General features: G+C 34.9%; 1 long non-coding RNA gene across 1 annotated transcript; it reads right to left on the bottom strand.

The window, feature by feature from the left end:
- Positions 1 to 256: 256 nt before the first annotated feature.
- On the bottom strand, positions 257 to 1,803 carry LOC113361969. The gene is made up of 3 exons (XR_003365458.1): positions 1,719 to 1,803; positions 1,513 to 1,609; positions 257 to 715 (listed from the first exon to the last, which is right to left on the bottom strand). It is a non-coding gene; the product is annotated as an uncharacterized LOC113361969 (long non-coding RNA).
- Between the last annotated feature and the right edge of the window lie 22,530 nt (positions 1,804 to 24,333).

Raw genomic sequence — 24,333 nt, 5'->3', positions numbered from 1 at the left:
ATCAATTCAGAGGTGGTTGTGCATCAAAACAAATTTGATGTTCTTGAAAGGGAATTAGGTTTTTTTAAAGAAACTATTAATGTGAATGCGAAAAACGAAGAGGAAAAGGAAAATAGAGGACGATGAGGAAGAAGTTGTGGCTGACATTTTGGGCCCTTTCGGTGCTTTTGGGACCAAATAATACTATATAATAATCCCCTTCAAATCTCACTGATGGAAATATTTCTCTCCAAATTATTTTCTTTAATTTCACGCGTATATGAGTTGTATGATTCTTTCCAAAACTCTCTCTGTGATAGCAACAAATATCGCAGAAAAGATTCTTTCCTCGGTCCCACGAAACTTCCTTATACACAGAAATTACCGTGAATATTTCCTCTCCCTGATTTGCGTCAATCCTTGAATATATTCCCTTTGTTACGTGAATAATCCTGATTTGATGCAATGAGTCAATACTAGTCCAACCCAATGAGAAACTCCCATAAAAACTCTTCAAGTTCAGATTCAGAAAACTCGCAGGTGAAGATATATTTCTCCCACCAAAATTCCGTTCAAAGGCGAAGAAGAATGGTCGCCCCTATCCAAAACGTGGGTGCCTTTAGTAATTTTCAGAGGAATTTTTCACACTTCTTCTGGATGCCTTTAACATTTTCTTTCGAGGCAATTGTTCCAAAAATGATTATTTCCCAAAAACACCTATACCCACGCAAAACACCTATACATAGAATTGAAACAATCAGACAAAAAAATATCTATCAGTTAGATCGAGAGAAAAACTTCTTTGTGTGATAATGATAAGTTATCATAAATTATCTATACAAGTGGAGTGCACGTGCGTTGCACGTCGGCAAACAATAGATATCTCTTCTGTTTTTGAAGAAGTACTTTCTCCTCCTTCTGCTACTTAGATTCCATCTATTGAAAGTGTACAGAACATTCCATTACTTTACCTGCCCAATCCAAATTAGTTCTGCATAATATTGCATGTAGGGAAATGTTTTAGTGTTGCAAGAAAATTGGAAATAAAAGCTAGTGTGCAGTGGCCATCCAGATACATGAAACGATATACCAATACGTCAACAAAAGAAAAAAATGTGAATTGGAATTAAATGGGATTATTAACAGTCCAGATTGATTAACTTCACAATTTTAGGTTCACCAACAGAGGTATGAGTCTTCCTGATCCTTAAATTGACTTTACAAAATTATCACATAAACGGATATGTATACAAATATCGAAATTTGAACTTTTAAGAGATATGAGAAAGTAATAAAACCTATAATTGCAGTCAATAAAGTGATCATCTAATGTTGTTGTTGTTTTCTGATCTAACCATTGGGGAAAAGACATTGACACAGTAGTTTGATACTTCGATGGAAAATGGGGTTTAACCCTAACTATGAGTAAGGAATAGTGTAATTATATTAGACCCTAACTGTCAATTTAGGGAAGGAAAAATAAAAAATAAAGAGTTAAAATTAATAAATCAAAACTACCAGATTGAATCTTACCAATGGTGTTTCTACATGATTGCATCCTCAGATTATAACTGTGAATGTTCATTTTGGAGGGTTAGATGTTTCTGGTGTCATCATTGAATAAGAAACCCTTCAAAACCGTTGATAAACATAAATCAACCGTAACCCCCAAAATTGATCGAACCTTAGAATTGCATAATACATTAGAAAGCGATTCTAGTTTTAGGAAATATGCATACCTAATTGAAAGAAAAGAAAACAATCGATTCGGTGGTTGATCTCCGCCATTAATTGTTCGGAACGTAATTGGAGATTCAGTTATGGGAATTTAGCTAACGAGAAGAGATGGAGAGAGTCGAGGGAGAAGAAGAATCACCGAGAAGAAAGAACGGAAAATGGGTCATTTGTCCAAATATTTTTAAATCACGGTTCAAATGGACGAGTAAAAAATAGTTTGGGTAAAATGGCCAAAAAAAAATAGTAAGGATGAAACTGGTTTCATCATATCTTAAATTTAAAAAATGGCAAAGATTAAACTGGATACATCATGTGTAAATTAAAAATAAGAAAAAATATTTGAAAATGGGCACGATGAAACTGGTTACATCCTGCCTATTTTTACATTTTTGTCCATTTAAACAGTATCAAAATCTAACTGTCCATTTCACCCAGGAATTGTTGATTTTGGTCTTTTTAACAAGTTTTGTGAAGAAAGAAAGGAGTGTTGGTTTTGTGTACAGTGTAATTTCATTGTTTATTGAATTTGACGGCAGCAACTCGAGTTGGACTTAATCCAACGACCAACTATAAATATGTGCGACGTACCAAAAATACGCGCGAGAACGAAAAATGGTTAGCGTTTTCAAGAAGGGTTATTGGCATTAAAGGGGGAGAGATGTTGAGAACCTATTTGTAGCAGAGGAAGTTAACACATTGATCTCGTGGTAGGAATGACAGTTGCAAGGTGGAAGAGTAGAGAAGTGGGGATCATGGTGAAAACCAGTTCCGCTTCGTTGGGGGAGAATTGGTGTTTGTAAGATCACTACTGTATTTATTCCCTTAATCGCCAACACGACTTACTCACTTTACCATCGTGGATGTATTGCTACATCACACGTGTTGTAGGCCGCCAGATCAAAACCATAAAGAATATCACCCATATAACATTATTGGTGTCTCGATGGTTAATCTTGCTTTGCAGTCCTAATCTATTTGTAAAATATTGACCTGAATACTAATCTTAGCATATTGATGAGTCTAAAGGAATATTTCTTGTAAGACCAATATTGCTAGCTGGAGCAATATTAGATATCCCGAAGAATATTGCTAGTCAGAGCAACAAGTAAATGAACATCACTAGTCAAAGCAATTTCCGAATAAATGAATATTCCTAGTCAGATAAATATTATTAGACGAATGGATATTGCTAGTCATAACAATATTACCAAATGAAATGAATATTACTAGTCTGTAACGGACAACAAATTTGGACTTCCGCCGAATCGGAATCCGATCCGGCTGGCAAGCACAAATCTCCCACCACGTCACTCGAAAATTCAAAAGATCCATAACAAAAAAAACGACAATAGGGAAAGATATAAGATAGAGCTGGGAATTTAAAACTCCTGCTAAATATAAATAAGTCATCAACAAAATAATAGGGGTGATTAAATGAGTTCAGGAAAATCATATATTATGTACATATACATTTTTCTAGTAGGTAGGATTTTCATAAGAAAATGAGTGCACGACCATTCAGTACAAATAAGAAAATTTAAGTACACAGTTATAAAATTTGACTTGTCAACAGTAAACATAAATGTCATTTCAGGAGTGAAGTGTGCACTTTTTTATTTCAAAAATCTAACAGAACCACTTTTATAGTTTGAACATAAAAAAACAAGCACTCAACCAATAACCATAAATCACTTCTAAATTAAAAGGCATAGGTACTAAAGCAGGACGTGCTAATGCCGTAAGTTTCGACAACAAGGATATTCCAAGCAGATAGGCATATATATACAAGTAAGACATGCTTTTAGAGCATTGCTCGGTCGAAATCGCATGCGTTGTTATCTCAAGCATGTTTGTCAATGTTATTGGTCAAAACTATAAGTCTTGATTTCTAGTCTACTATAGTTAAGTCTCGGACTAGGATAGAAAGTGTAGTTGACCTCAAGGACTTCATGGCGATTCATCATACAAGAAGAAGAAGTACTCAAAGAACCGGTGGAACTTCTCGACAAAAAGGTATGTGAAGATTTGAACTTATCTATCACTCAAAAGTATATCTATTCTATCTCCTACTTCTTGAGACAAAAAGTTGTATGTTATAAATAGACTTTGATTATACACAGTTGGTATTTCGAGCCGAGTATACCTCGCCTATCTATATCTCGAAATATGTGTTGGTAAGCTTTTCGCTTCGACCAAGTTTATCTTTACCTAGTGACGAAAGTCATGATATATTTCAATCACGTTGAAAATTGCTTTGATGAAGAATGTTTCAATGATTTGAATGAGAGTTTAGATTACATAACCAATGTGGACATAAGAATTGTTGTGGAAACACGTTTGTGTATAAGTCTTATTCCTTGAACCAAAATTTGCGAACTTTGTTGATCAAGAGAACCGGAAGAATGACGTGAGCCAAGTCCGAGAACTCAGTCCGCGAACTGCCGAAATTCTCAAACCCGAGAATTTCTGCTGGAGTTGACAAACTAGTGCGTGAAGATAAGTCCGTGAACCCAGTCCGCGAACCGGCGAAGTTCTCATCCCGAGAATTTTTGCTGGAGTTTTTAAACTCTAGCCGGTAACTTAAGTCCGCGAACCAAGTCTGCGAACTTAAGAAGGTTATATATCTGAAGATGATTTTTGAACTTAACTTAAAAAGACTAAGGAATGCAGTTTGCAAACCGTGGCTATAAAAGTTCATGAACTGATTCGAGTGAATCAAATCATCTTTGCTTCAATTGTGTCTTGTGTAGTTACATAAGAATTATTTGCAATTGAACAACTCTCTAACTAGTTCATTTGAGTCATGTGAACTAGTTATGGTGAAGAAGAACATGGTTGATATGAAATGCTCATATGGCTAACCTTTTGGTTAACTATTATTGAGCCAACAAGTGCATACGTTTGGGTACAGTTAACAAACCTAGAAGCGTGCATTTCAATTGTGTGTAACAAGCTAAGTTTTCGATCTAACGGTTGAGATATATTAGCTTGAATCTAAATCAGCTTTTCATCTAACGGTGGATATTGATTGCTTCGTTACCAAGGTAACTTAATGGCAAACCCTGATTTGAAAGACTATATAAGGGGACATCTAGCATCAATGAAAAAATAATCCCCACACCTTACGTGTGATACTAGTTTGCATGCTAGAGTCGGTTCTCCTTTAACCTTTGATTTTCTTCTTCTAAAACCAGGTTAACGACTTAAAGACTTCATTGGGATTGTGAATCCATACCGATACTACTTTATCGTTGTTGTGTGATCTGATCTTGCATCTTCTATCGTACGAGTACAATCATATTGATTGGCTTGAGATTGATATCTCCGATAGGCAAGGTGTAAAAAGTAATCACAAACATCTTCGTCTCATTGTTTGTGATTCCGCAACATCTTGTTTCGCTACCATATGATTAAGATTGTTGTGAGGTGATTGATAACTCTAGGCTGTTCTTCGGGAATATAAGACCGGATTATCAATTGGTTCCTGTTCACCTTGATTATTATCAAAAGACGAAACCAAAACTTTTAGGGTTTATCTGTGGGAGACAGATTAATCCTTCGATAGACTTGTCTATGTGCGATAGATTTGTTTGTCATCAAGTCTTCGACTTTGGGTCGTAGCAACTCTTAGTTGTGGGTGAGATCAGCTAAGAGAATCAAGTGCGCAGTATCCTGCTGGGATCAGAGGCGTAGGGAGTACAACTGTACCTTGGATCAGTGGGAGACTGATTGGGGTTCAACTACAGTCCAGTCCGAAATTAGTTTGGACTAGGCTAGTGTCTGTAGAGGCTTAATACAGTGTGTGTTCAATCTGGACTAGGTCCGGGGGTTTTTCTGCATTTACGGTTTCCTCGTTAACAAAATTTCTGGTGTCTGTGTTATTTCAGTTTCCGCATTATATTGTTTTATCTTTATAATTGAAATAATACAGGTTGTGTGTTAGATCATCAATTAGAGTAATCCAACCTTTGGTTGTTGATTTTCATTGATTGATCCTCGGATATTGGTCTTTGGTACCATCCGAGTTATTCCTTGTATTTGATTAGAACTCGCAGTTCCTGCTTGAGTAAATCAAATCAAGAGAGAGATATAAACTCGTTGATATACTTTTAATCGATTGAGTCTTGTTGATTCTCTTAAAAGTATATTCGAGTTTGTCCATACAGATTTCTAAGTGAAATATTGGGTGTTGTTGTTAGAACCCCACTTTTTCAATTGGTATCAGAGCAGGCAAACACCTTCAAGACCTTACAAGTATGTGTTTGTAGCAATCTGAGTCTAAGGACAGAATCTCTTACACATACCAAAATGCCTCCTAAAGCTTTCAACTATGTCAAGTGTCTCGGAAATACCTCAAAGGATTATTCCTTAGTTGATTCTTCAGAATCCCGAGGTAGGAAGACTGTCTCATCTTGTGTTGACCACTCTTCCTCCAATGAGATATTGGACACAATGGTAAAAGCTGAAATGGAGCTCACCATAATTTCAAAAAATTCTACTGAGTTTGTTGATCTTCAGAATCATGATCAACTCATCGATGAATTTGAAAAGTCTATTGATCGAGAACGTGTACTCTATAACATCATAGAGTCATTCTCTAAGGATATTGAGAAACTTCTTCAAGAAAATAATCTACAGCGTGAAAAGATTTGTGATCTTGAAAATATTATCAAAGAAGGCTCAATTAGAGAAAAACGTTTGATTAAGACGCATTCATCTGATCTTGACAGATTTCGTGTTGAGAAAGAGAAGCTAAAAGCATCACTCTCACTAGCCCATGAACAGTGTATGACATTGGAAAAGGAAAACTCTGTCTTAAGGAAAAATTCTTCTATTCCAACTGTTCCTATTGACATACAGTACATGAAGAAATATCCTCCAAAAGAAGATTGTGCCGAGAAAATTTTATATAACTTACAATATTTTCACAGGGCTGAAAAATTAAAACATATGCCAACTGTTGCGTTTTCTCCACGAACCTGTACTTTCTGTGGAAAAGGAAATCACTATGCTATCCGTTGTTTTGCCAGGAAAAAACAAATTTCTAAACTTCACAATTTGCTTCTTTCCATTGTCAATGGAGTAAATAGTCAAACGACTAATGCAGTGAACCTCTTGCTTACAGGAAACCGGGCATCTTATAAAAATGATCTCTTTCCTAGAAATCATTACAGGACTTTGGTGTATTCCAGTGGTATAAATTCTTGTGCTACTAATAAAATCATGTCCTGTGCTTATAAGAGCAACTCTGGTAAATCTAAGTCTAGAGTATGGAGACCCATTTCGGGAAATCCCTTAGAACCAATCTCTAGAGGTCCTAGACTTTGTAATCAGAAAGGTTCTTCTCCTGTGCTTCCAGGGAGGGATGTGAAATATTTCCCTAAATTTGGAAACTGCCAAGGGAAGACAAGAAATGCTGAGATCAGATGTCCTTGTGGAAATCACACTATTCTCTCAGAACCTATGGTGAGACCATGTCTCCCTCTGCTACCTAGTAGTAGAAAGTCCCATTTTTGTATCTAACTTGAGAGATACAAGGATGATGTTTGAGAGATGCTCAAGTATTTAGATGACTTTCATCAGTTTGTATATTGATATCTTATGTAAGTTTCTAGTATTTCTTTCTTTCATAACTGTGATCTCTTGGGGATTGAGACTTTTTGAAAACAACACAGTGTGAAGTGTTCCTGGTTGGGTCCATTTATTTTGGCATTGGCTTTGTCCACGAGCGTCCATATCTCCTCAAGGAGCTCTAGGGTTTCTATCTAGGGTGTACACGTGTACATATATATATCTTATGTATGCGTTCATTATTCTTCAGAAAGGAACTCGATGGAAACTGTTCCCAAATAAGAAGTTAACCCTATTGTAGAGGATGACCTCAAAGGAAGTGATTCTGGTCAAGAGTTTATTCTAAAGAAGATGCTTGAAAGGAAAGAGTACAACTCTTGGATTGGAGAATCTGTCAAGGATTTAATTCTCGTTCAGAATGAAGTAAAGAATGAACTTGCTAACCTTCAACTGCAGATAAACCAGCTTATTGATGGACAAGCAAAGATCCTTGGTACTCAGAATATATTGATCAGGAATCATAAGAAAGTTATTCTTGATTGCGCTAAGGCTAGACATTTTGCTCGAATTCTTGATCGAAAAACTAACGTTCTAACTTATGAACATGGTGTCTCTACAGTCAACAATATCAAGGATATCAGTGATTCCTATTTCGATGGACCATTCCAAAGGTATGAGATCATCAAGGAAAACTGAGGTTATTTTTGTTGCCTAGTATGTCTTCTTTTCGGTTTAGTTGGAAGAATAACTAGTGCTTGAATAACAATGATTGTGACTACACATAGCTATTATTGTTTCATCTTCTTGTTCTTTTTTAGGTTTTGGTTTTAAAAAATTCTAAAAATATTTGGAGGATGATGTTTTTGCAGTATTTAATCTTTATGATTTGTTATATTGTAACTTGTTATGGGATATTGGTGTTTACGTCCGTGAACTATGTTTGTCCCATACCTTGTCAAAAGTAAAGTCGTTTATGATCGATATTCATGTATTGGTTAAAGAATGAATGGACTTTTGACAATTACAAAAGTTAAGCCTATATTGTCAATCTTTGACGGAAGATAGGTTAAAATCTTTTGTTTGCAAGGATTATGTCTATTGAATGTCGTTATGCGAATAGTGATGGATGATAGAATGAATCCTTGTGTATTCCACAGTATTGATCTTTACTGATCCATATTTTATGTAATACTGTGAGGCTCCGTAATGTGTCTTATGTTGAGCACTAAACAACCAAGTTGATTATTTTTGATTGGCTTTGTTGTTTCTCCGTAGGTACTATATGTCGAGCATTATGAACTAAATTAATCATCTTGTTTGGTTATTTAGTTATTACTCCATAAGTTTTTCTTGTGTTGAGTATATGAACGGTTAAGCTAATCATTCCTTATGGTTAAACTTAGTCGTAGCTCCGTAAGTTTACTTATGTTGAGCATAATCAATTAAATTGATCACTTTTTGTGTTTAATTTGGTTGCATATTCCGATTAAATTAATCATGGGTTTACTTGTGATTAATTTGATTGAGTTTTTGGATATAAAAATCATTCTTATGGTTTTGGTGTCTAATATAAATCCTTCTTTTCTTTTGAAATTTAAGGTCGCTCGTTGTTGTTCTCTCGGGAATGACATCAAATGGGGGAGAGTTATTTTGAACTTGTGCTTAATGGTGATATCTTGAGGGGTGTGCGGATGTGGAATTTTAGAGGGGTTATCTTGTATCTTTAAACTCCTTGATGAATGCATTTAGCTTCGGATTTATGATTGCATCTAAATTAGTTGGTATGTATTTTTTCTTTTAGTCATGAAATGTCTCTTACGGAAATTTCATTATGATCCCGTTCTTGTACCTTTGCCAATTTTATTGACAAAAAGGGGGAGAATTAATATGTAGGTCATACTAAAAATACATATGGTTTTCGGATCATTGTATAAGGGGGAGTGGTTTCCATGTGAGATGGAGTATTGAATAAGGGGGAGCGATACATATCACTATAGTATTATTGTTGAAGTTGTGATACAATTGAACTTTGACACTGTGTAATAATACTATGACATTGTATAACACTGATCGAGAATTATGTTTTCTCATTGTTATAGCTACGGATCTTCAACAACGGTGATGCTAAGTTTACAAACTTTGGGATCATTGGAGTACTTGGAAATGACGAAGAATTCGAGGAACGTTGAAGATTAGACATGTGGAATAGGAGCTACTAAAGTTTCATTATCTTATTTTGTAATCCATATGTATTGATAGTTTTGTCACTAAAATTGACAAAGGGGGAGATTCTTAGAGCATTGCTCGGTCGAACTCGCATGCGTCGCTATCTCAAGCATGTTTGTCAATGTTAGTGGTCAAAACTATAAGTCTTGATTTCTAGTCTACTATAGCTAAGTCTCGGACTAGGATAGAAAGTGTAGTTGAGCTCAAGGACTTCATGGCGATTCATCATACAAGAAGAAAATCTACTCAAGGAACCAGTGGAACTTCTCGACAAAAAGGTATGTGAAGACTTGAACTTATCTATCACTCAAAAGTCTATTTATTCTATCTCCTACTTCTTGAGACAAAAAGTCGTATACTATATATAGACTTTGATTATACACAGTTGGTATTTCGATCCGAGTATACCTCGCCTATCTATATCTCGAAATATGTGTTGGTAAGCTTTTCGCTTCGACCAAGTTTATCTTTACCTAGTGACGAAAGTCATGATATGTTTAAATCACTTTGAAAATTGCTTTTACGAAGAATGTTTCAATGATTGGAATGAGAGTTTAGAATACATAACCAATGTGGACATAAGCATTGCTGTGAAAACACATTTATGTATAAGTCCTATTCCTTTAACCAAAATTTGCGAACTTTTTTGATCAAGAAGACCGGAAGAATGGCGTGATCCAAGTCCGCGAACTCAGTCCGCGAACTGCCGAAGTTCTCAAACCCGAGAATTTCTGCTGGAGTTGACAAACTAGTGCATGAAGCTAAGTCCGCGAACCCAGTACGCAAATCGGCGAAGTTCTCATCCCGAGAATTTCTGTTGGAGTTTGTAAACTCAGCCCGGTAACTTAAGTCCGCGAACCAAGTCTGCGAACTTAAGAAGGTTATATATCTGAAGATGATTTCTGAACTTAAACTTAAAAAGACTAAGGAATGCAGTTTGCAAACCGTGGCTATAAAAGTTCATGAACCGATTCGAGTGAATCAAATCATCTTTGCTTCAATTGTGTCTTGTGTAGTTACACAAGAATTCTTTGCAATTTAACAACTATCTAACTAGTTCATTTGAGTCATGTGAACTAGTTATGGTGAAGAAGAACATGGTTGATATGAAATGCTCATATGGTAAACTATTGTTTAACTATTATTGAACCAACAAGTGCATACGTTTGGGTACGGTTAACAAACCTAGAAGCGTGCATTTCAATTGTGTGTAACAAGCTAAGTTTTCGATCTAACGGTTGAGAAATATTAGTTTGAATCTAAATCAGGTTTTCATCTAACGGTGGATATTGATTGCTTTGTTACCAAGGTAACTTAATGGCAAACCCTGATTTGAAAGACTATATAAGGGGAAATCTAGAATCAATGCAAAACTAATCCCCACACCTTACGTGTCATACTAGTTTGCATGCTAGAGTCGGTTCTCCTTTAACCTTTGGTTTTCTTCTTCTAAAACCAGGTTAACGACTTAAATACTTCATTGGGATTGTGAAGCCAGACCGATACTACTTTATCGTAGTTGTGTGATCTGATCTTGCATATTCTATCGTACGAGTACAATCATATTGATTGGCTTGAGATTGATATCTCCGATAGGCAAGATATAAAAAGTAATCACAAACATCTTCGTCTCATCGTTTGTGATTCCGCAACATCTTGTTTCGCTACCATACGATTAAGATTGTTGTGAGGTGATTGATAACTCTAGGCTATTCTTCGGGAATATAAGACTGGATTATCAATTGGTTCCTGTTCACCTTGATAATTATCAAAATACGGAGCAAAACCTTTTAGGGTTTATCTGTGGGAGACAGATTAATCCTTCGATAGACTTGTCTGTGTGAGACGGATTTGTTTGTCATCAAGTCTTCGAATTTGGGTCGTAGCAACTCTTAGTTGTGGGTGAGATCATCTAATGGAATCAAGTGCGCAGTATCCTGCTGGGATCAGAGGCGTAGGGAGTACAATTGTACCTTGGATCAGTGGGAGACTGATTGGGGTTCAACTACAGTCCAGTCCGAAGTTAGCTTGGAGTAGACTAGTGTCTGTAGCGGCTTAATACAGTGTATGTTCAATCTGGACTAACGTCTCAGGGTTTTTCCGCGTTTGCGGTTTCCTCGTTAACAAAATTTCTGGTGTCTTTGTTATTTCATTTTCCGCATTATATTGTTTTATCTTTATAATTGAAATAATACAGGTAGTGCGTTAGATCATCAATTAGAGTAATCCAACCTTTGGTTGTTTATTGTCATTGATTGATCCTCGGATATTGGTCTTTGGTATCATCCGAGTTATTCCTTGTATTTGATTAGAACTTGCAGTTCCTACTTGAGTAAATCAAATCAAGATAGAGATATAAACTCGTTGATATACTTTTAATCGATTGAGTCTTGTTCATTCTCTTAAAAGTATATTCGAGTTTCTCCATACAGATTGTTAAGTGAAATATTGGGTGGTGGTGTTAGACCCCGATTTTTCACATGCCAATTGATATTTAGATTTGACGACAAAATGAGTTTCAAATGCAATCCTTTAGAAAATGAAAAGTCAGATCTCTCAAGCACCGACACCAACCATTTTTCCACTTACAGACCACGTAAAGGTTTTGTACAATATCCCAACATATGTACATCAAGATATGTAAATGACATGGAAACAACAAACATAAACTACCCAGATAAAATACCCCAAACAACCCATGATATATATATACAAGGACGACAATATGTACCACGATATTGTGTCCATAACTCCATTATCGTAAGCTTTTCTGGCTTACTGCATCGAGCTAGCTCCAAAATCCGTGGAAAACAAAATAAAACGGGGTGAGCCCACAACCCAATAGGATATATAACGATAATCGAGCGCCAAGATATACAAATAAAATGCCAAAATCCTAAAGCATCAATAGAGCATAAAACTAGAATCTGAAATTCAAAAGTAAATGTAAAGCATTTGTTCACAATCATTTGTAAGCTGCCATTAATTTAAATACAGATAAAATTACTCTACTTCTTATAAAGGCCAGTGCCAATGTCATGGTAGTTCTGGTTACCAGCCATCGTTGTCGCAATGATCTTCCAGGTAGCCACCGAGGCGGTAGGGTGCCCCAGTGAGCCTGACGGTCCTAAAGTAGAGGCCACTAGTTTATGATCAAATTCATTTATTGTGGAGGAAACATCCGCAAACCAATTTATGAAACCTCGCAAATTTTAAAGCCAAAATCTTATACAAATACAAGTATTGGAAGCAATCGCATAAGAACTTAACAAGAGAACGAGAATCATTTACCACAAAGTACGATATTTAATCCCTATTCAAGAATCTAGGTTATTGAAAATGACAATTAATTGAGACTACCAATCATTATGCAAAACAAGGAGTTAAGCATTCACTGCAACTCCTCAAACTATAAAAACATTCTCACATTTTCAGAACTTAATAAAAATTAACCTTTCATTGGGAAAAGTAGAAATGGCAAAACATCCAGCGAGCGGATACAAAGTAGGGAAACCACTGGTGATCATTTAGTTGGAAAAGAGTACCCCAATGAGAAAAAAGATGAGACCCAATTGAAAAATCAATGGATCAACTATTAAAATTCGATAAAATTAAGTTATTCTTATAAAATAAAAAGCAACAGGGAAGGGTTTGGTCAGCTTCTAACCAAATGCAAGGATAAAACATATAAAACAAATATGGAATTCAATGTGAAAGCCATTATATCAATCCTTCGGTACAGGCACTAGTTTAAACAAAGTAGCATATTTAAGATGAAGATTAAAAAGGCTAATATTGTAAGTAACAGTTTCAGTAGTAAACCATTTACCGCCGACCAACATCGAATCAAGATATAAATCAGGAAACCAAAATAAATCTATTTATGAACTCAAGCCTCATTTCGAAGTTGTATCTCAATGGGTAATTTTAGCAACATGCTACGGCTAGTTTAAAATAAAATTAATTCAAACTCCATTTATAGTGCAAAAACGAATTTAAATGGATGCAAATATATTTGGTCTTCACAAAATTGTTTATATCATTCTAAAAATCACACACCGATCACTAAACTAGGATTAAATCCAGAGAAAATATGATATTTACCAAGACATGACAACAAAGAGAAGAGATAAAAACATGCACTCAAATCAAATCATGGTAGAAAGGGATTCGTACAAAAAATTTAACTCACAAGAAGAAACCCCCTACCTCAATCGTGATTCCACAGCAGCAATACCCATTTGCAACCTTGTTGATTTTCAAATCATTTAACACAAAATTAAATTTTAGACAACTATTTTGGTCAAGCAAAAACACTATCAAAATTGAGGAAAAAGATTCCTTACCTCCATCCTACTTCAACTCAAGGATCCTACAACAATAAACACTTAGTGATTCATATTCCTTCATTCATTTTTTCTTTGGGGTTTCGGAGTTACGAGAAAATCAGGTGATCAGGTGGAGGGGAGAAACAAAGATTGAAAAGAAAATAAGTGTTTTCTTACTAAAACACCCTTTGACTAGTTTATAATGTGATACAACAAGTGTCGTGATGCATGGAGAATTTTCATGAAAAAAATCTTGACATGTGTTTTAATGCATGAAGAGTTATTAAGCCATCCAGATTTAGGATTAGTGCTGACAGTTCTATTAAAGACACCCAAACTCATGTTCTAAGTTGTAAGAAATTGATAAAGGCACTTCACCACTGCTATGAGTGTCTGATACTCTATACTCACACTATTCAATTTCCGACTCGCCCAAATAGGTTTTACTCGGGCTTAATGCACGAGGGAAATTCTTGGACTGTTACACCATTACCCACTAAAAAAAGAACTCCGTCCTCGGAATTTAAAACAAATTAGTTATCAAAAGAAAAAAGAATTCAAAACAAATTAAGAGTTAGAAAGAACAAAAAAAAAGGAAAGGAATTTGCCTTTACGTAGCTCATCTTACTCTTAAGATTTCGGAGTTTATATCCCAATTCGTTTCTTCCAAGCTTATAATGTATGGATATCCCTCTAATTGTATCAGTATTACTAGTTAAGGAGCGACCTTTTTAAATTTTCCGAAGAACTTCAAACTAACCAACACAACATGGAGTTGATACGCTTCCCGTGTTGAAATCGCTTGATCTACAACCTCGACCTTATATTCGGCTCATAACTCCAACGTCTCTTCTTTAAGTCTGCACAACAAAATCAAGGACCTCGGATGATCCTTAACTTAGTCGTCATCTCTAGAATCAATGTTGTACCTAAACCATTTCGATCCCTAAGTCCCACCTAACTAAGTGGTGCACTGCATCACATATACTAAGCTCCTACAACACCATACAAATGTTAAACCAGTGTTGTTGTTGTAAGCAAGTTGTAAAATCAAATGCTCAGACAAATGAATTTCATTTCCTTTCTAGTTCAAAGAAATTGTGAAAATAAGATTTAAGGAAGTGTCAGTAGCATCCAAAATGGGTGATAAGAAAGAAAGCTAAAATGGAAAGTGACGTTTGATTGTAAATTATTTCCACAAACCAATAATCAAATTCAAGGTTTAAAAACAGAAACCAAAATTAAGTAAGGAGCATACTAGAGCGAACCAAACTGTAAAAAAATGGGTCTACCTTATGAGGTCGTACATTTCCTTTTAGTCGAGTAGAACAACAACTCAATCTAGTGACACAAGACGAAAGACAAATCAACAGGTTGAAATCTTGAAGTTGCATAGTGGGAAATAAGTTAACAATACACGGAACAAATCTAGTAAATGAGTCTCAAATTCTCGGCTACAGGTGGAGTTTAAAATACGAAATTCATTGAGTCATTTATACAAACAGAACCAAGGAAAATTTAAGAATTCAGTACATGGCTTGACTTACGAAGAAAACTAGTACTTGCATGCGTAAAAATCACTTTATTTTTTCAAAAGAAAATGCCATTTAAACCATTTAAGTCGTACACTAATCATTAAGCTTGGGTCAACAAAGAAAATGCTGAAAAATCAAACCAATAAAGTTCATCACACACCGAAATCTAAAGAAATTCTAAGAGCCATAAATGTTGAATTCAAGGCTACAAACATCTAAACCATTGTTTACTCATTTGGTATAAAATCAGTAAAAGCTAAAATGTATAATACTGACAGTAGAGAATGTATTGAGGAGGTAGTTCCATGAACATAACTAGTACTGACACCATAAAATCATTCGAAGAAAAACATCATTGATAAAGTTAGATCGTAAAATTCAAAGGATTGGGATTTTTAACAAAACCAATGGGATTAAACCATAAAATCACATATTATAATTTTACTAGGGATCCATAAATTCGTAAAAGGATAAACATAGTGATGGAAGAACCATAAAAATCCCTCTCGGAAACTACGACAAAACAAGTGAAAATTTTAAGGAGTTTTCAAGTTAAGAATTCAACAAAATTTTAAGAAACACAAGACCAGCCGAAATTCAAATTACCCATTCTTTGATTTTTTTTAGCAATCACGAAATATCAAAAAGAAATAAAATCAAACATGCAATATTGATTAGCACCATTGGAACCCATAGTTCAAAGTCAAAAGGTAAGAAAATGATGTAACCTCTTTACAAAGCAAAAGAGCGTAGTTGTACACAAACTAAGACCCAAGCTTTAATCTTATAAAGCACCAAGTACAACACATTTTGGAAATAGGTAGTCAAGTCAGTTACAAGATAAAAGATGGCGTCACACAAGAAGCAAAAGAATAAAATCTAAATCAATGATGCTTCATGTGATCGGCAAGGGTTCATTGGACAGAACTGAAGGACAGTACAGAGTCTTAACATACTTGACTACATCAAGTAATAATCAACAAAGATTATTGAAATTTCTTCAAATTTCTTTTTTATGTAAACAAGATCATGCAATTTCACTTTTATTTTTCGGATAAAACAATTCTTTAAAGTACAAAGATAATTAAAGGGACACAAAAACTTTGCAAAAATAAATAAAATAATATCTAAGTTAAAAATGAGCTAAATAGGTAGCAAAGAAAGCATGGAGTATTGTTGGACACTTTAACAAATATGCTAATAACATAATGACCCCAAAGGAGTTGAACAGAAAAACGAAACTAAATTCTCCCCCATGTTTGGTGAACCAAAAAGGAAGCAAAATGTACGCAACTAATTGAACCACAATAAAATGAAGATCAGTGGAGCAAAGACCCAAACCAGTTGTATAATCAACCAAGAAGATTACTTACAAACGTTCGGTGAAATCCAATTAGTGCTAATACGATATCCTACTCCACCGACGACTCACGTAGTGTTGTGCCTCAACTTTATTTTGATGTGCTTGGTTCCAGTACCAGAATTATTTTACTTTCCATCCTTTCCCTTTATAGCTGACGTGGTGATCTTTAGACTTGCACTCTGAGATATCTTTAAAAAAACATAAAAGCATTGACTAGGAATATATCCTATTAGCAACACTCATTAAACTACGAGTCTAAGACTCCAAACAAGCTATACATATATATCATGGCTTTAAATTTTTAACTCCAACCCCAAAGCAATTCGATAAAAAAATAACTTTCTATTCACCAAAACCGAGAGGAAACCATTGGATGATGCAAACCATAACGTCTCAAAATCAAGTACACGGCACCCGAAGACAAGTAAGTCCAACACTCACAGTCCAAAGTAAACCGGAACTGCTCTGATACCAACTGTAACAGACAACAAATTTGGACTTCCACAGGATCGGAATCCGACCCGGCTGGCAAGCACAAACCTCCCATTACGTCAATCGAAAATACAAAAGATCCATAACAAAAAAAAAAGACAATAGGGAAAGATATAAGATAGAACTGAAAATTTAAAACTCCTGCTAAATATAAATAAGTCATCAACAAAATAATAGGGGTGATTAAATGAGTTCAGGAAAATCATATATTATGTACAGATACATTTTTCTAGTAGGTAGGAGTTTCATAAGAAAAAGAGTGCACGACCATTCAGTACAAATAAAGAAAATTTAAGTACACAGTTATAAAATTTGATTTGACAACAGTAAACATAAATGTCATTTCAGGAGTGAAGTGTGCACTTCTTTATTTCAAAAATCTAACGGAACGGACTTAGTTAAATTTATAGTTTGGACATAAAAAAACAAGCACTCAACCATAACTATAAATCACTTCTAAATTAAAAGGCATAGGTACTAAAGCAGGACGTGCTAATGCCGTAAGTTTCGACAACAAGGATATTCCAAGCAGATAGGCATATATATACAAGAAGACATGCCAATTGATATTTAGATTTGACGACAAAAAGAGTTTCAAATGTAATCCTTTAGACAATGAAAAGTTTGATCTCTCGAGCATCGACACCAACCATTTTTCCACTTACAAACCACGTAAAGGTTTTCTAAAATATCCCAACATATGTACATCAGGATATGTAAATGACATGGAAACAACAAACATAAACTACCCAGATAAAATCCCTCAAACATCCCATGATATATATATACAAGGATGACAATATGTACCACGATATTGTGTCCATAGCTCCATTATCGTAAGCTTTTCCGGCTTACTGCATCGAGCTAGATCCAAAATTTGTGGGAAAACAAAACAAAACGGGGTGATCCCACAACCCAATGGGAGATATGACAATAATCGAGCGCCAAGATATACAAATAAAATGCCAAAATCTTAAAGCATCAATAGAGCATAAAACTAGAATCTGAAATTCAAAAGTAAATGTAAAGCATTTGTTCACAATCATTTGTAAGCTGCCATTCATTTAAATACAGGTAAAATTACTCTACTTCTTACAAAGGCCAGTGCCAACGTCAGGGTAGTTCTGGTTACCTGCCATCGTTGCCGCAACGATCTTCCGGGTAGCCACCGAGGTGGTGGGGTGCCTTAGTAAGCCTAACGGTTCTAAAATAGAGTCCACTAGTTTCCGATCAAATTCATTTATTGCAGAGGAAACATCTGCAAACTAAGTTATGAAACCTCGCTAATCCAAAGGCAAAATCTTATACAAATACAAGTATTGGCAGCAATCGCATAAGAACTTAGCAACAGAACGAGAATCATTTACCACAAAGTACGATATTTAATCCCTATTCAGGAATCTAGATTATTGAAAATGACAATTAATTGAGACTACAATCACTGTGCAAAACAAGGAGTTAAGCATTCACTACAAGCACTCGAACTATAAAAACATTCTCACATTTTCAGAACTTAATAAAAATTAACCTTTTATTGGGAAAAGTAGAAATGACAAAACATCCAGTGAGCAGATACAAAGTAAGGAAACCACTGGTAATCATTTAGTTGGAAAAAAGTACCCAATGAGAAAAAAGATGAGACCCAATTGGAAAATCAATGGATCAGCTATTAACATTCAATAAAATTAAGTTTTTCTTATAAAAGAAAAAGCAACAGGGAAGGGGTTGGTCAGCTACTAACCAAATGCAAGGATAAAACATACAAAACAAATATGAATTTCAATGTGAAAGCCATTGAATCTATCCTTCAGTACAAGCACTAGTTTAAACAAAGTGGCATATTTAAGATGCAGATTTAAAAAGGCTAAGATTGTAAGTAACATTTTTAGTAGTAAATCATTTACCGCCGACCAACATCGAACCAAGATATAAATCAGGAAACCAAAATAAATCTATTTATAAACTCAAGCCTCATTTCGAAGTTGCAGCTCATTGGGTAATTTTAGCAAATAGGCTACGGCTAGTTTAAAATAAAATTAATTCAAGCTCCATTTATAGTGCAATAACGAATTTAAATGGCTGCAAATATTTTTGCTCTTCACAAAATTGTTTATATCATTCTAAAAATCACACACCGATCACTAAACTAGGATTAAATCCAGAGAAAATATGATATTTACCAAGACATGACAACAAAGAGAAGAGATTAAAACATGCACTCAAATCAAATCAGAAAGGGATTCGTACAAAAAAGTTAACTCGCGAGAAGAAACCCCCTACCTCAATCGTGATTCTACAACAACAACACCCATTTGCAACCTTGTTGATTTTCAAATCATTTAACACAAAATTAAATTTTAGACAACTATTTTGGTCAAGCAAAAACACTATAGAAATTGGGTGAAAAGATTCCTTACCTCCCATCCTACTTCAACTCAAGTATCATACAACAACAAACGCTTAGTGATTCACACCCTATCATTCACTAATTTTTTGGGGTTTCGGAGTTAAGAGAAAATCAGGTGATCAGGTGGAGGGGAGAAACAAAGATTGAAAAGAAAATAAGTGTTTTCTTACCAAAACACCCTTTGACTAGTTTATAATGTGATACAATAGGTGTCTTGATGCATGGAGAATTTTCATGAAAAACATCTTGACATGTGTCTTAGTGCATGAAGAGTTATTAAGGCATCCAGATTTAGGATTAGTGCTGACAGTTCTATTAAAGACACCCAAACTCATGTTCTAAGCTGTAAGAAATTGATAAAGGAACTTCACCAATACTACGAGTGTCTGATACTCTATACTCACACTATTAAATTTCCGACTTGCCCAAATAGGTTTTACTCGGGCTTAATGCACGAGGGAAATTCTTGTACTGTTACATTGTGGGAGCAATATTTCCAAATAAAATGAATATTTTTATCCAGAGCAGTATTGCTGAGTATATTAATATTGCTAGCTAGAGCAATATTGCAACTTAAACGAATATTGCTAGTTGGAGCAATACTTTCCGATTAAAAAAATATTATTAGCTAGAGAAATATTGCTAGTTGAATCAATTTAGAGCACTAAAATATGTAATTGAAATATTGGTAGTTGGACCAATATATAAGAGTTACGCTTTGCAGGTCAAATATGGTAAAAGGAGCAAAAATTCTAAGAGGAGGATCAAGGTGGTGAGAGGGACCGACCAAGCAAAGGGGACCGACCAATGTTGAGAATGATCGACCAAGTTAGAGCAAGGGGACAGACCATCATAGAAGTTCATGGTGCACGTTGATGCACAAAGCATTTTTATATTTGTTGGTCTTTAGCGATTTTGATATATTTGAGAAGAGTCTGATCTTGACTGAAAGACCTAATTTAGGCCTGATCATAAAATATATTATTATATAATATGAATGTAAGTTTGGGTCCTACCATTATAGTGTAAGAAAAATTTTATTATAATTTCATTTCAAAAGAGTCTTCCAATTTTAGTTTTCGGAGCTCCTTATATAAATAACTCCCCCTACACAAACTCTAAACTTTCAAAAGTATACAAAACTTGTTTTTCGAGGTATCTACTTCAGATATTTTAGTAGACATTTATCCTAAAATAGTTAGTGACATATGCATGTGATGTCACCGATGTGTCTGTCCCATAGACGCGCGGTCTGGCACGGACACGTGACCTTTATGCAACTTTCCTAACTTATTAAAACTCTTAAAATAAATTTTGAGACTTCTAAAATTACCCTAAATAACAAATCCAAAAATTAATTATTTTACTACTAAACATATCATTAATATAATAAATAAAATAGAATAATAAAAAATAGTATATTTATTTTCCATAAATCTCCCTCCATCATTATACTGGTGTTGGAGAAGATTCGTCCTCGAATCTTACAGGTACCATGTTCTACACGTGTAACTCGTTGATGAAATCTTCGAGTCGAAGATCCCTGTTAAAGTCAGGTTGATTTGGTCGTGTTATATATAAATAGGGAGTACTCGAGTCACAAGGGGATTATCGAGAATTTGGGATTAGAACACGGAGAATTGGGTTACTACAGAGTTGAAAAGAAGAAGTTGCAGAGAAGTTTTCTGCTGCTGCGAAGAACACGAAGAACATACTGTTCCGAACAGTCTTTTAGAGCATAACTCAGTTGAACCCACCAAGCGTTGGTATGTCAAGTTTGGTTGTCATATTTTAGTATCAAAACTCATCTAGAGTCGTTTTATTAAATACTAGAGTCAACTTCGTTTAGGTTAGATTAGAAATTCTAGGAATGTTGAGACGTACAAGTATTACTCCGAAGACCTGAAGAATGTGAAGAAGTAACGACCACAACGACGACATCATCCTTCCTCTTGAGGTTAGTAATAATGAATTGATCTTGTTTCCATTCCAAACGTATCTTTCAAGTAGGATTATATTGAAAACATATCATGAAAATATGCATATAAACAATACTCTAGTAGTTAGACTTGGTCATGACATTATGATCAAAGTGTCAAGGAATTTATTGAATTACGAAGTATAACGCTTATTTTTTGAACTTCGTAAATATAATATCAACAGAACCTATTGTATATAGTTGTTTGATTATGTGTGCATTATATATGTATAATTTCACCCTAGGAAACAATGTTTTATACAATTTTCTTAAAGAAAGTACATATATGAACTTGTTTCATAATCGAAAGGAAATCATGATTGGTCAGGTTCTTTATTGAATATCTTTTGAATGACCAATATAAGATGACAAGGTAGAACCGATCTTAACTTGTTGATATTTATGGTATAACCCGTCATAGACTATATAATATAGCTAGTTGTAATCGGTCACAAGTTACATTGGAAATCAAGGTGTAACCGATCACAAGCTATATTGGAATATAAGTTGTATCTGGTCACAAGTTACTTTGGGATCCAAGGTATCACCGGTCACAAGATGAATTGGGAAGTTAGTTGTAATCGGTCACAAGCTACCTTCGGGAAGCAAGTTGTAACCGGTCACATGCTACTTTGTGGAGCAAGGTGTAACCAGTTACAGCCTATCTTGGGAATCATGTTATAGCCGGTGACAACATATTTTGGAGTGATGGTATAATCGGTTCCATGAGCAAAACCAAGTTTCCATGATTCACATATATCTTCATGATGTGTGTTAATTAGAGTTTTGGGTTTGCTAAGATGATAAGCTTCTAGATGTCGACATTATTTGAACACGTACATACTCTTATCATTAATTGTTCAAATATATTCCTTGATACTCTAGGTGATCCCAAATACGAAAAGATGAAAAGCATTTAATTATGATTTTCATCATATGTGTTTTAATTACCAGCAATTAAAGCATATCCTCTGAAAAAATATTATTAGTTCATGTACTAGACTAATAATAGAAGTTTTATGTGAGATTTTTCGGAAATATGGTTTAGCATTTAAGTGGAAATAGGAAAACCTAAATTAGGTATTTTAATGAGAATATCTTGAGAATACTTTCGGTTTTGGAATTTCCTCGTTGTCCAAACAACTATGGTGTATAAACACTTGAGTTTGTATTTCTTGCAAACTATCCTAAGAGCCATGCAAACTTCATTCTTGTTGTTTCTGGTGGAGCCGTCTATCCGGAGAGGAAAGTACCCAATTAGGTGAAGCTCTACGAGTAACGTTGGTGAAACTAGATAATTGCATTGTTATTGTACTTTTCGATTATTGATTTGATTGACTAACGGTTATTGAAACTTTGATTGCACATAGTTTGTTTATTCTTGAGAACCTTCTCTTATGATATAAGGCTCACTCAAACTAGATAAAAGTATTGACGAGATCTGAAGACATCTTGTGATAATTCATTGTTAACAGACTCCGTTCTGTGCTTGATTAATCACAAGAGGTTTCAAGTGGTGTTGTGCAGGTTATTATTGAATACAAACGAAGATTTGAATTGTCGCATCTTGTGAATTGTGTGCGCAAACCTTGATCGGTTGGGATCCAACTAGAATTGGTTTATCTTTGATAGACTTGACTGATTAGTTGTGTGAGATCGGCATCACCTTATAGTTTCTCTTTGAGATATACATTGATTGATTGCGAATCTAGAGTTTGATTATTTCGATAATCAGAGATATATTGATCTAACCTGACAAAGGAGTTTATTAGATTAAACAAAATGGCCTTTGTCAACGACTCATAATATTATATTACCAAGATTTAATAGAGCGGTTACCAAACATATTTATCCTTTACTATTTGGAATACGATCTAAAGGATTGGTGATTCACGTGCGTGACTCTAGAAGTCGAAGGTGCAGAGATATTGTGACGCCCAACCTAATCACCGGCTTAGCTAATAGGATTACAACCTAATTGAAGCATCAAACCTAGATTACCGATTCTAAGAATCATAATTACATAAAGTGCTAATAACAAAACCCAAACCCTATGATATTATACAAATGACAAATCTCTCGAGTGATATGAATATATTAATGTGTTGTTTTACAAAATAAATATAGAATACTAATATATGAAAAATTCACAACATCTCTAACATCACTAAAAGCTTGAATCTACGAAAACGGATATCTTCACGCGCATCATTGCTTCTGATTACTGAAACTGAAGTGGAAATTAGTGAGCACATCATTTCAAAGGGGTTCTCAATGGAAACATATAACTTTCAAGTAATCACTAACATTCTACTAAAGGATAAACAATTTATGTGTAACAATATGAGAAAAGCAGTTAACACCTTTTACACCAAGCACCGAGCGTAACATCGAAATATAACATTTAGGAAAGGAAATGCAGATTTTGCAGCTCATACTACAATATCTGCGATCAAACCAGTATGATATGCAAATGACCGTTTTCCCCAAATACCTCGTAGTAATATTTACACTTCCCGCGCTGAATAAAACATAAATTTACCATATAAAATAAAAAGTAATACTATTTACACTTCCCGCGCTGACATAGCTATTAACACTTCCCGTGCTAATAATATTTACACTTCCCGTGCTGAATAAGACTTAGCAAGGAGCCATGGGGAAACCATAGACACTTCCTGCGGGATACTAGGTAACGCATATCACAACTCATACTC

The sequence above is a fragment of the Papaver somniferum genome, chromosome 3, assembly GCF_003573695.1.
Source record: "Papaver somniferum cultivar HN1 chromosome 3, ASM357369v1, whole genome shotgun sequence".
Lineage (NCBI taxonomy): Eukaryota > Viridiplantae > Streptophyta > Magnoliopsida > Ranunculales > Papaveraceae > Papaver > Papaver somniferum.
This window is presented reverse-complemented; position numbering and strand designations above follow the sequence as displayed.